The sequence below is a fragment of the Oryzias latipes genome, chromosome 20 (assembly GCF_002234675.1).
Source record: "Oryzias latipes chromosome 20, ASM223467v1".
NCBI lineage: Eukaryota > Metazoa > Chordata > Actinopteri > Beloniformes > Adrianichthyidae > Oryzias > Oryzias latipes.
In genome coordinates this window covers 1054482-1068204 of record NC_019878.2, presented here as the reverse complement: position 1 = coordinate 1068204, position 13723 = coordinate 1054482, and positions in this window count along the sequence as shown.

Below are 13723 nucleotides of genomic sequence, written 5' to 3'. Positions count from 1 at the left end.
TTTTAAAAAAAGATTAAGTGCATTTGTTTTTCCTTCTTTCAGCACAAGAGGAGTCACTTGACTCTCTCCTCCTCCAAAAAGACTTCTCTCTCTAAACAATGACCATGTCTACATGCACACCATGTTTCATTTAATGTTTCCATCTCCTGATCAGGGTAATGATGTTAGAACGTCTGCACCAACAGTAAATTCCTGCTTACATGTGAAAAAACATGTTCTGAATAACATTATCGTTGGCACAGAGTGGGGTTAGTGACTGTCCTCGTCTGCGCTGCCGTTTTTTTTGCTACTTCTCATCATGTGCTTGGCAACAGCAGCTGAGAATTTGAGGCAATAAAAAACCCAGCAGAGCAAACTGCAGAGTCAATGTTCAGACATCAGTGAACAACCATCTCAGTGATCAAAGAAAGTGTTTTAAATGTCTTAGTGAGGCCATACTGACAGTCCCGGCCCAGGGCCTATACCGGGGGTGCCTCAGGACCGTCCTCCTGCTGGTCCTCCAGAAACCCTGCCTCATCTGCCGTTGATTACCTGGATCAGGTGTGTCTAGCCAGTAAGGAGCTTCAATGGCAGGTTGCTTGGAAAACATGTAGGACATGGGGACCGCTGGTCTAGACCATGGAAAATCACATTTTGAGCTTTTGAGTGTAGCATAATGTTCGTTAGTAACACAGATGACACAGATGCACATGACCTTCCGGGCACAAACTGTACAAGGGCCGAATGCTGGTTTCCTTGTGAAAGCTCTCTGTACATAAAACCTTTAATTGGAGAAGCTGATGTTGCCATGGTAACATTTCTTCTCATGATTTGTGCATAGAAGTCCCATCACATATTGATGTGTCTATTACACTGATTTTAGACAAGCTTGTTCTGGGAAATACTGGGATGGGTTCGTTACATTTGACAAGCTTTCATTTGAACGGGAGCTGTTAGAAATAGACGTTTGCCACTGTCACTGTTTCAGAAACATCGATTGAAAGCAAAGAAAGACTTTGCAGACAAAAACAGCTCAAAGCATTGAACACTTCTGACTTCTGGTGGTACGGGAAACTTTATGGTACAATGTTAATATAATTTGAAGTTCACGCTTAAAGACTGAATGTTTTATCCAAAATCCACCATTTAAATTTGAATGCAATCAGTTTAGATTGTTACAGTGTTTCTCAAAACAAATAAATGTATGGAATGACTTAAATTAAGATCTTTTTTTGTCTTAAAGCTCAGTGGTATCTCTGGACTGTGAGGTCATGTGGTCATTTCGCAGCTGTATCCTGTAAAACACTTTGGACGTGCTCATTGAAACACACTAAGCTCTCTTTCTATCCTTTTCCAGCGTTCTCGTTTAAACAGCAGCATTGCTCTTCTGCTGTTGGTCGGACAGCCTTGTTCCCATAGCAACAGCTGAATTGAAGTGCTGTGTTGTAGCTGTTGCAGTCTAAAGATAGAGTCCTTGCAAACACAGTTTTGCGCTCTCAGTTAACAGAACTCCAGCAGAGGAGCAGTAAACACAGCAGGCATGGTCTGGTTTTTGGTAAAAAGACAAAAAAAATGGGTTGATCCTCTAATTCATCATGGGGAGGATAATTATCTTGTGTCTGAATTGTCATATTTGTGGAGAATACCCACCCATGAGGGCACATGTAGAATGACAGGTTGGATGGGCAGCAGTGGTCATTCCCTAGAAACGTACGCTTTGTTTGTGTGAAAGTTCACCTGAACTCTGGTGCAGACCAAACCTGCTCTGTTTGACAGCAGCGCTCTCCATTCACTTGATGGTGAATCAAAGTGCAAACTGAGCTATGTAGATATTTATGAATTCCTACAGAAAGTTACACGAGGCATTAAAACAGACTATGGGAAAAGACTCGAACGGACAGCTTTCCGTTTGGTTGAGTGGTCACAGCAAATGTTTTATGCCATTTTCTAAAAGTGAAGCAGTTCTCCACACAGACTGGTGTGCAAAGGCTAATGTTTCCCTCTGCTGGTGAAGAAAGCAATGCAGGAGGGTTCTTTGCTAAAAAGAATAAATGTAACCAACTGTAAAAAACACATAGGCTGCAAAAGAAATCTAATATTTGATATAACATAGCATGAAAATGAAAACACAGCCTGCTATTTAACGTCATTCCAGGCGTCATTTGGCGATGGTGGTGTTAACGTCTTTTTTTCGTGTGTACACTGGTGAGAAATCAACAACTATGTGTTCACAAAGCTGAGAGGAATGTTTTTACCTGAGATTCTGATGTACTGACGTTGTTTTGGCTGAGTGGAAAGTTTCTTAGCATGACTAAAGGTGTTTCAGACCTGTGGGGTCAATGCCTTTGTAAGGGGAACAGTCCTGTGTGAATATCACAGGACATTTGAAACAATATGACATTCTCTTCCCATTCTAAACTATGTTTGTCCTTTGAAGCATAAAAGCTAGACGTATAGTGCGATGAAACAGTCAACCTCGCCCTACGACCAAGCATGCTGATTGGATGACACAAACTCTCCTCTGCCACCAAAAACGACCTGCTATTCTGTGCTGTGGAGCTGCAGCTTCCCCCGCATGGAACTCAGAGGAAAAATGCGATGGAGGCAATGATTATCTTTAGTCGCTCTGGCATGTTTATGTCACTGAACACTTCCTACAGAAGTCCACAGAACCAGAGGCAAAAACAGGGAAAATTATATTTCTGGACGTGCTTAGTGTGATGACGTCATATGCTTTTCTGGTTTTGAGAAATGCCCCACAGTGGTGAAAGTAAAAACCTACATCCGTCTAAGACAGATCAAATTAACTAAGTACATTTTACACAGTAATCCAACATGTACACTCCCCTGAATGCTTTCATTATGTGGTACTCTTACAAATGTTTCATGAACTGTTCTTTGTCAGTCTCCCCTTCACCCCATTGGCAGCCCTGTGGGGAGCCCCCTACTCTGCATCGTGAAGTATGCAGATGACACCACAGTGGTGGGACTCCTCACTGAAGAGGATAAGGGGGCCTACAGGGATGAAGTAGAGTGGCTGCTCCTGAACATCTCAAAGACAAAGGGGTTGATCATCGACCACAGGAGGAAGAACACAACCACATCTCCACTTTCCATCAACAGGGAAAAGGTAGAGAGGGTTACAGACTTCAGGTTTCTAGGAGTACAGATTGATAAAGACCTAACTTGAAGCACAAACACTTCTGAGCTGCTGATAAAGTCCCAGCAGAGACTTCCTCAGGGTGTTGAAGAACAACATCTGCCAGACCCCTGCTGTCCTCTCACCGGTGCAGAATAGAACCCATCCTGATCTACTGCATCGGTATGAGGTTCACCAGCACAGCAGCTCAGAAGAAAGTTCTTCCAAATGGTCATTGACTCGACAGAAGATCATCGGCTATCCTCTCCCGTCTTTACCTGAACTCAGTGCGGCGATTATTTATGAGTCCACCATCTTCTGAAGATAAAAACGTTGATGGTTTATCAAAAAAATACATTTAAATTGATTTATTGGGTAAAAAATGTTAAGATGCAATGCATTGTGGTCTTTGTTTGCTGATCTAGTGAGCATCACTCCACACAGGTTTTTTTCGCCAAGGCTTCTGGGAAATTTCCAGGGCACTCGATTTTGATATTGTAAGTTCAGACAGCAGTACAAAATGGCGAATGCACTCTATAGTGCACCATGTAGAGGTCATGGTGCGAATTTGGACATTCACCAAGACTCCTCCAACTGTGGGTACATGTGCTAGCAGTGGGTAGGGACAGTCCAGTGTGAGCATTGATGCTAAAGGCAGTTTCAAAAACCCACGTTAGGCGTGTTCTTGAATGTGCCACACATGCCCGGTGGGAAGCTTTTGAGTGGGTCGTGGCATGGCCCAACCCTGTGTGACCGTGTAACCAAGTGGATGGAGGGGATGCAATGACATGTAGCACATTAACTACACATGTTGGATTTCTAAAGATGATAAAATGATTTCATTCTGGAAATGTGTGTAGAAGACAGACACAGTGTGCAGTTGCGTCCATCAGGCTTCTTCACACATTTTGAAATTTAGCCGTCTGAACTTAGAGAGAGGAAACAGCGCTGAGACAGAACACAAACACTTCTAAGCAACTAACACCATCATTGCTGCCACATTAACCCTTGTGCTATCCTAGGCACTTTAGCGTTGGGAGTTGGGTCATCTAGACCCATTAGACAGTGCTCTGAACCTTTTTTCTTCAATGATTTGTGATCTTCACTGTCCATGGATTACATGAAATCTTTCCACCTTTATCCACCTTTGTCATGGTAGGGAGAACACGTCAATGGAAGGGGGGGTCATCTAAGATAGCACAAGGGTTACACTGAGCTGAAGGGTCTTCAGAATTGAAAAGGAAGTTAGTTTTTCCCTAGCAAAGTTCGTGTTGGTAGTTTGTATCAGTTCACTTCAGTCACATTATTTCAGTTCTGTTTAAATGAACAACAGAAAAGAAAGAAAACTTCAGTTTTGATGGAGAAGCCACAATTTGCATTGCTTAACTTGAGCCCAACAAGGGCCAAAAGTCCAGAACATTCCTCATGAATGACCTCCACATTCAGAAAGTAGCCCAGAGTTGGTCTAAATATATTTTTCATTTTATTTTTTTCTCCTGCTGTGATGGACAAAAAAAATCAGTTCTAACCATTGTCTCTTTGTAAGTATCAACATAATAATTCAACAGTTTGATGATGATCTGCAAATCTAATTGTTTAAAATAGTAAAGTGTCATTCTTTGTTTTACTTGCTAAGAATCTCTGAAGTTTAAAATTTGCATCAGCTTTGACTTTGAAGCCCAGAGGTTCTGGAACATTGACCCCATAAAAAGACATCACTAAAAGCCCAGGTTACGCTGATTTGGAGTATCCTCAAACTTTAAAAAGTGTTGGGTGGTTAGAAATGTTTTTATTGATTCGACAAATGCTCTGAACTCCAAATAGTTTCTCCTTTAAACTCTGTGATCTACTTAGACCAAATGATGATAATCACACTTGGCAGTGAAAATAACTTTCGTCACACTTCAGATAAAACCAGCATGGAAGTGTTGTGGGGGTGCAGAAGTGAAAACAGCTAAATTATCAAGCACAAGAAAATGAGGACCTGAATACGTGTAAAACTGACAGGTTTTCGTCTGTTTTAATCTGAAAGGACACATCTTGGGCAAAAAAAGGATCAACAGATCTCTGATTTTATTGTTGTGATGTCAGAGTTCAGAGGCTGGACTGGAAGTAAGGTTCTGTGTGTGCAGGTCTACTACTGAAGGGGTTTGCCAGAAAACAATAACTACATTGCAAACACATTGAGTGTGTTGTAAAAATAAATTTACACAAATGCAACTTTGGTATTGTTTTTTCCTTTTAGTCTTTTGACTTTTTATTATAGATATTTTTATTGATTCAAGTCATTTAGTGGAGACAGCTGAGAGGGGAAATGTCAGTCAGACACTGATGGGGGCCCCATGACAGGAGCCAGGCAGCTGTATGGAAACCCTAAATCTTTATTTAGGCACTGCAGTTTTCATTCCTTTGAATGAGCAAGAATGCTCAAAGGCACACAAAAGGACTGCTGTTTGCAGGCAGCTAATGTGATAACCCGGATCAGGCCGGTACAATGTGGTTTGAGTGGCAGTTGAAGGCGGGTGCCTGGGAGGCCCAAACCGCGGTCTTGGAACTTTGCTTTTGGGACATGGAACCTCACCTATCTGGAAGTGACAGAGCCAGAGCTCGTGCAGGAAGTTGAGTGGTACAGGCTAGATCTAGTTAGGCTCTCCTCCACGCAAAGCCTGGGCTCTGAAACTCAGTCCCTCGAGTAAGGTTGGACTCTCTACCATTCTTAACTTGGGCGTGGTTAGAGGCAGCGGGCCGGGGTGGTCATGTCCTTTCACCTTCGGGGGGAGACAGGTGTCTGTGGTTTCGGCGTTCAGGCCTAAAAGCAGTTTGGAGTACCTGGCCTTTCTCGGTGTCTCTCAAAGGGGTACTGGAAGGTGCTCCAACGGGGGACTCCATTGTCCTTTTGGGGGACTTCAATGCCCATATGGGTAATGACACTGCCACCTGGAGCAGTGTGATTGGTAGGAAAGGCCCCCCTGGTCTGAACCTGCACAGTGTTTTGTTGTTGGACTTCTGCGCTCGTCAACATCCATAATGGGTAACATGTTTCCAGTGTCCATCACATGGCATCAGGACACCCTCCATGGGAGATCCATGATCAATTTTGTAATCGTTTCAGGCGACCTTCGGTCGACAGGTGGTTCGGGCATCTAGTCCGTATGTCTCCTGGACGCCTCCCTGGGGGGGTGTTCCGGGCATGTCTCACTGGGCGGGGGCCCCGGGGAAGAACCCAGGACACGCTGGAGAGACTACGTCTGTCGGCTGGCCTGGGAACGTCTCGGGGTCCCCCCAGAGGAGCTGGAGGAAGTGGCCGGGGAGAGGGAAGTCTGGGCATCTTTGCTTAGACTGCGCCCCCCATGTCCCCGTCCCAGATAAGGGGAGGAAGATGGATGGATAAATTACAAAAGGCAGTTTATTCAAATATACATCCGTGTGTCAGAAGATCCATAATTTAGTCGAATCTGTCCAACACAAGAGGCCTTCAGCTCTCATCTGTCTGCTCAGCTGTTTGAAAGGACAAGTTAAAAAAAAACTCTTGAACATCGGAGCCTCAGCTCCACTGTTTACAGAATTTTGTCTTCATTAACTTTTCAACACAATTTCCGTAATTCCAGCGGATTCTGAAGTGGAGAAAAGCAGCCTTAAGATAATATGAAGCACTGCACAGTTTGAAGCGTTTACGTAACTGACGTTTATCAGCAGATACTGCAGTGCAGAAAAGTGCACCTCTACGTTAGTAATATTTTGCATATCGGTGCAAGGCCAGTAAGAAAAGATGCTTTTGTTTGCATCAGAATACGCAAATTCACTGTGATTTCTTTTGATTTAAATGTTAGCCCTGTGAAGCATGTTAAAGTCCCACTCCAACTATATTAACATCTATGTTCCCAGGTCCTTATTGTAAATAAGAACATGTTCTTAAAAGCTTACCTGGTTATAAAAAGATTACATTTTAATCAAATGATCAAAGCGTTCCCAATAGTCTTTTAACAATTATTACTATTATGCAGTTTTTAGCCAAAATAAAAAAAAACTATGTTGTTTTCTAGGATATAGTTTCTGTAGAGCGGCAAGAGTTCATCAAAAATTCACCTCTGAGTTAGCGTGGAAGTATATCTCTGCTGATATCCCATGAAATCTTTGTTTACAATCTCTCCCGCTAGCTTACAGCTCCTCACAACCAATTTTACTTGCTGTGTCACAAATTTCAACTCATTTAAACGTCATGTCTTTATTTGCTCCGGTTTGAAGAAAGAAACACTCAGAAATGCAGATTTTATTTTATGTATTTTATTTATTTTATAGATGTTCTCCATCATGAGAAAAATGTTATAAGAAGACTAAAAACAACAAAAAACATCCTCATTGGAGTGGGTCTTTATCTCCTTAGCTCTTATTCAGGTTCAGACTGCAGCTCAGTGTTGGGAGTTGAAGCAGCCTGAGGTTGGTGGTGGTGGGGTAGAAATATCAATAGTATGTTTTTCTGCCAATAAGACACAATGCATTATAAGGCCTGATATCAGTGTATGGTGCACCAGTGCATCAGTGTAGAATTGTGTTTTTATTTTTGGCATTGTAGACTTTATTTTTACAGGTTCATAAGTTAATCATTATTACGTCTTGATGCCGATACTGACAAAGAGAAAAGTGAGAATGTAAAAGTGCAATGTGGTGGAGAAGGTGGGTCCAACAAACTTTTTTGCCGGTGCACCTAAGAAAAAAGTTGGGTGCACCAGTGCGACTTTTAAAAAAACTGAGTCTAGAGCCTGTAAACCCATTACATAAAGCTGGTACCCCGATCCGGATCCCTTGGTCAGCTGCTCCGGATCGCTGAGGTTCTGCTGTAAGCTCGTGATACCTGGAGTTTAAGTAGGTGGTCAAGTGGGTCTGTGGGCTTCAGTAGTGGGCGCCTTTGTCATGGTGCCTGCCAGTCTCCTCCCCCTTCCAGCCCTGCTCTGCTCCTGACTCCAACTGTGACCCCTCCTCAAGACCTTCAGTCACACCACTCTCAAGATCTCCAGTAGCGCTGCAGCTGCACCTCTGTCAGCAAGAGCTACAGCTCGCTCAGGCTTCTCCACCACGCTCAAAGCCACGCCTTCTAGTCTCGACCTAGCCACGCTCCTCCAAGCCTTCGCCATATTCACTGACATTAAATTACATTTATCCACTTACCTGTCTCCTCGTACTGGGTTCCAGCATCTGGGTCCGTCTCGTGTTCTGACCATGACAGCCTTTTTGGCAAGTTATTTTAAATAGACTGAACTTTTGTGAGCAATATTAAGACAAGACATATTTTAGTTCTTTTTAACATATTACAGTATTCCTTTCATGTTTGGTTTTGCTCTGTAACTTATGGCAGATAACAGCCTGGCAAAGTTCACTTGCTGGGAGGGGAAGGGGTTCATGTAGTCTGGGGAAAGTCTCTGTCAGTCACTGCATCTCCAATAACTATGACATTGGGCAAATTGGATTTGTGATAATAAATTCTCTTGATGTAAAAACATCAAATTATGAAAAAAAAACTTGCATTGCCTGGATGTGTGCTCCCTAAGCAGATCAATAAAGAGACAGTCCTAGTGCTTAACAGGGATGCTAAAAGCAAAGCGTTAACTCTCCACTCTGTTGTTCTTTGTGCAGAGCTTTTTGGTTCGGTTCTGTTTTCACTGCGCTTTTTGGAAGTGTACTAAAGTTGGCGTCCAGTGTCATGTGCTTAGCCAGACATTAGGCGGGAGGACCAACCCAACAAGAACGAAGACGTGTTATCTCATGTTGTTGGAATGCAGTCAGGACCATAAATATTTGGACAGAGACACATTCTTTCTAATTTAGTTTCTGTACATTACCACAGTGAATTTTAAATAAAACAACTCAGATGCCATTGAAGTGCAGACTTTCAGTTTTTATGCCATGGGTTGAACAAAAAGATTGGGTAACACTTTATATTAAGATTCATTAACAAGCTTTGTTAACACATTAACAAGCATTATAAATGAATTTATAGGGTGTTAGTAAGACATTTATTAGTACAATAAGTCTAATAAGGTTTATTAAATTACTTAGTTAACACATTTACAAGCATTATTATTAGGATGTTTTTAAGATGCTAATGATGCATTTACTGATATTATAGGTGCCTAACAAATGTGTCAGTGTTAATAAGCTTAATAAGATTTATTGACAACCTTTGTTAACAAATTAAGAAGTATTATTATTGTTTGGGGTTCTAGTAAGATATTTATTAGCATTATAGATGCCTGACACAAGCCTAAGTGTTCATAGGCTTAATAAGTTTTATTAACTAACTTAACAAATTAATAGGCTTTATTAATGTGTCAGATGCTAGTAAGATACTTATTAGCATTATAGATGTCTTGCAAATACCTGAAAGTGTTAATAAGATTTATTAACATCTAAAGTCAGACCATTGTCTTCTAAATCCATATTACTAAACTGCTTATAAGCTTTACAAATGTATTAATTAACTTTGTTAATAGTTTATTAATTGTTTTGCAGCACCTCATCTAAAGTGTGGACGTATTTTAGCACAAACAACCACAAAGCATAAAGATTGTAAAAATAACTCAGAACGATTTGTGTATGTTTAGTCTGTTTTAATTTCATAAAGTTCTTTTTAGTATAAAGTATAAAAATTTGAAAAACTAAAGCATTTTTTAAACACAATCCCTTCATTTCATGGGCTGGTTAGTAATTGGACAAATGAAATAAGTGAAAACCAAATGGTCATTCCTAATATTTGGTTGAAAAGCCTTTGTTGGCAATGACAGCCTGAAGTCTTGAACTCATGGACATCACCAGATGCTGGGTTTCTCCTTCTGAATGCTCTGCCAGGCCTTTACTGCAGCGGCTTTCAGTTGCTGTTTGTTTGTGGGCCTTTCTGTCTGAAGTTTAGTCTTCAACAAGTGAAATGCTGCTCAATTGGGTTAAGATCAGGTGACTGACTTGGCCATTCAAGGAGATTCCACTTCTTTGCTTTAATAAACTCCTGAGTTGCTTTGGCTGTATGTTTTGTGTCGTTGTCCATCTGTATTATGAAACGCCGCCCAATCAGTTTGGCTGCATTCACCTGGATCTGCGCAGACAGTTTGTCTCTGAACACCTCAGAATTCATTGGGCTGCTTCTGTCCTGTGTCACGTCATCAATAAACACTAGTGTCCCAGTGCCACTAGCAGCCATGCAGGCCCAGACCATCACACTGCCTCCACCCTGTTTTACTGATGATGTAGTGTGCTTCGGATCAGGAGCTTCTCCACGCCTTCTCCATACTTTTCTCTGGCCATCATTCTGGTAAAGGTTGGTTTTGGTTTCATCTGTCCAAAGAATGTTTTCCAGAACCTTTTTAAATGCTCTTTAGCAAAGTCCAATCTAGCCTTCCTCTCCTTGAGGCTTATGAGTGGCTTGAATCTTGCAGTGTTCCCTCTGGATCTACTTTCATGCAGTCTTCTTTTGATGATAGACTTGGATATTGATCCGCCTACCTCCTGGAGAGTGTTGTTCACTTGGTTGGCTGTTGTGAACGGGTTCCTCTTCACCATGGAAATTATTCTGCCATCATCCACCACTGTTGTCTTCCGTGGACGTCCAGGGGCCTCATTCATAAACGTTGCGTACGCACAAAAGAAGGCGTACGCCACTCTCTACGCAATAGTTGAGATTTATAAAAAGCAAACTTGACGGGAAAATGTGCGGTCCTTCACGCAAGCTCTGACCCAGGCGTACGCACAAAAACGGGTGAAATGAGAAACGGCGACGCCGTCGGCAGATGGAAGAAACACGTGAAAGTGAAAATGACAATACTGCCTCTCAGAAATAACATGAAGACTTCACAAAGCAAGTCTTACAATTAACAGCTACACCAACACCCGTTTGATCGATCAGCAGTGAAACAAAAAAAAAAAAAGAAAATACAACAGAAATTCAAATGAACACTTATTTGCAAAAAGAAAAGTGAAATATGTTCTGCAATATTGGCATGTTGTGCAATTCATCCTCATAAATAATATAGTTAACAGAACGAAATAATGTACAAAACTGATATTCCCGTCAATGTGTCCGTCTGGCGGAGCAGATATATGTGCAGACAGACAGATGGATAGATAGAGAGAGATGCATTAAATGTCCACTGGGGAAAGTTGTTTTCATAGTAAAACATTTCTTCATAAGCTATGGAATTATGGTATTCATGCATATGCCTTTAGTTTGTTTTATTTTTGATAAAACAATGTATGGCGTATGTCTCAACCATTCAGAAAGCAACAAGAAATTACATTTGCTGATCAATTTCCCATTTCCACGTGGATTATTACCGACATCTGTAGCTTGTCAGATGTAATTAAATGGATGGAAATAAAATGCCCCATCACAATGCGTAATGACGCACAATGGCTGATCTTGTGCTCTTAGAAGAAGTGGCAAATGGAAGAATTCGGAGTGAACGCATCTTTAGACAGCAAGGAGACGTGCTGGCAAACGAGGACGAGTGGCTTATGAGCCGGTTCCCACTTCCTCGAGCCGTCCTGTTGGAGCTTTTGGGTGTGTGTCACCCGGTGCATCTGGCGCGTCGGCGTCCCCCTGCGCCTCAGTCACTACTCCACTAAGGGATTCCCCAATTCTTGCCGCTTGTCTCTCATCAAGAGGGGTCAGCTCCGGTGTCCCCCCCCCCCCCATGGCAGACACACTCTGGCGATGCAGCGCCAGAGGTTTTTTTGCCTCGACTTGATGTCCGACCATTTCTTTTTTATTTAACCACGGTCCGAGGTTGTGAGGCTACAGCACTAACGCCGTTTGCCACTCAATTGCCTTTTTGGCATTAGTAATGCCCACACTGTGCCCTCCAAACAACACTTTTCTCCTCTTTTCCACCTCGCCAACGATAACTTCTACTTCACATTGAGTGAAGTTACGTTTTTTTCATTTCCTCTCTGTGTTTGCCATGGTTTCAATCAATGAATATTCATTTGTGGGCGTTTCACGGACTATTTATGGGCAACTATGGGCGTGTCATGAAGCCGCAAAAGCTGCGCTGCATTTAGAATTGGTTGTGATTTATTAAGGGAAAGATGCGTAGGATGTGCGTGCGCACGGTTTTATAAATCCGAATATTTCTGTGCGTACGCACGTCCTATGTTTCATCCATACGCCACTTCTGACGCAAATCCTACGCAAAGTTTTATAAATGAGGCCCCAGGTCTTTTTTGTGTTCACCAGAGCTTTCTTTCTTTCTCAGGATGTACCACACTATTGATATTGCCACTCCTAATACTGTAGCAATTTCTGGTTTCATGTTTTTTTTTCTGTTTTCTCATCTTAATGATGGCTCCTTTCACCTGCATGGAGAGCTCCTTTGACCGCATGTTGTCTGTTCACAGCTAAATCTTCCAAATGCAGAACGAGTCCTCTAATCAACTCCAGGCCTTTTATCTGCTTCACTCATAATGACATAACAAGGGAATTTCCCACACCTGCCCAGGCAATAGCATGGAAGTCAATTGTCCAATTACTTACCAGCCCATGAAATGAAGGGATTGTGTTTAAAAAATGCTTTAGTTTTACACATTTTTATACAATCTGTTTGTTCAACCCATGGAATAAAAGCTGAAAGTCTGCACTTCAATGGCATCTGAGTTGTTTTATTTCAAATTCACTGTGGTAATGCACAGAAACTAGATTAGAAAGAATGTGTCTCTGACCAAATATTTATGGTCCTGACTGCAACTATTCTCGTCACAGCAACCCAATTTTGAAAGAAAACAGCGCTATTTCATCTGTCAGCTTTTTAAAAACCTTTTTAGTTGAACAGAACAACTTCTGTAGAATGTTTACCGGCATACATTTAGATTTAAAAAGTAAATATAACAAGGAAGGTGTTACATGCAGGGGTTCTTCATTGTCTTTCTTTTTTCCTTCCTCTGCATGTGCTGAGTGAAGACACCTGGTGGACACCTGACGAGCTGTGCAATCAGGCCCCGGAGCCACCAGGCCTGCATATGGGCTCCCATGGATTACTTGGGAAAGGAGCTCGTCTGGATCACAATGCAAATGAATGTTATGTCCCTTTAGACTGGAGAGTGTGGGAGGTTTGTGGACAGGTAAGACAGGGTACCCTGTACACCTCATGTAGCTTGTTTTCTGTTATGTAAGTTGATAAGACTTGTGTTTTCTTGTTTTAGTTCTGATTATGTCTAATAGTGCTGTATGCGATGGAGATGTCAATTTCCATGCGGGAACCTCCCAAATGGATAAATAAAGTTATCTATCTATCTATCGATCGATCGATAGATAGATAGATAACTTTATTTATCCATTTGGGAGGTTCCCGCATGGAAATTGACATCTCCATCGCATACAGCACTATTAGACATAATCAGAACTATCGATCGATCGATCGCTGTGATAGCCAGGCCGGGTTTGTTCTATTTATTTAATTCATTTGGCCCAACCTTGGTCCTACCTCCCCTCCTCCTCCTTTTTCAATAAAAAACCCTAAAAGTCATCCATTGCGTGTTTTATGTTACGTACCCTCCAGCCCTAGACCTGTATGTTTGTGGACGTAACAGAAGGGGCAATCGATAGCTTTGCATTGAGTGGAGACC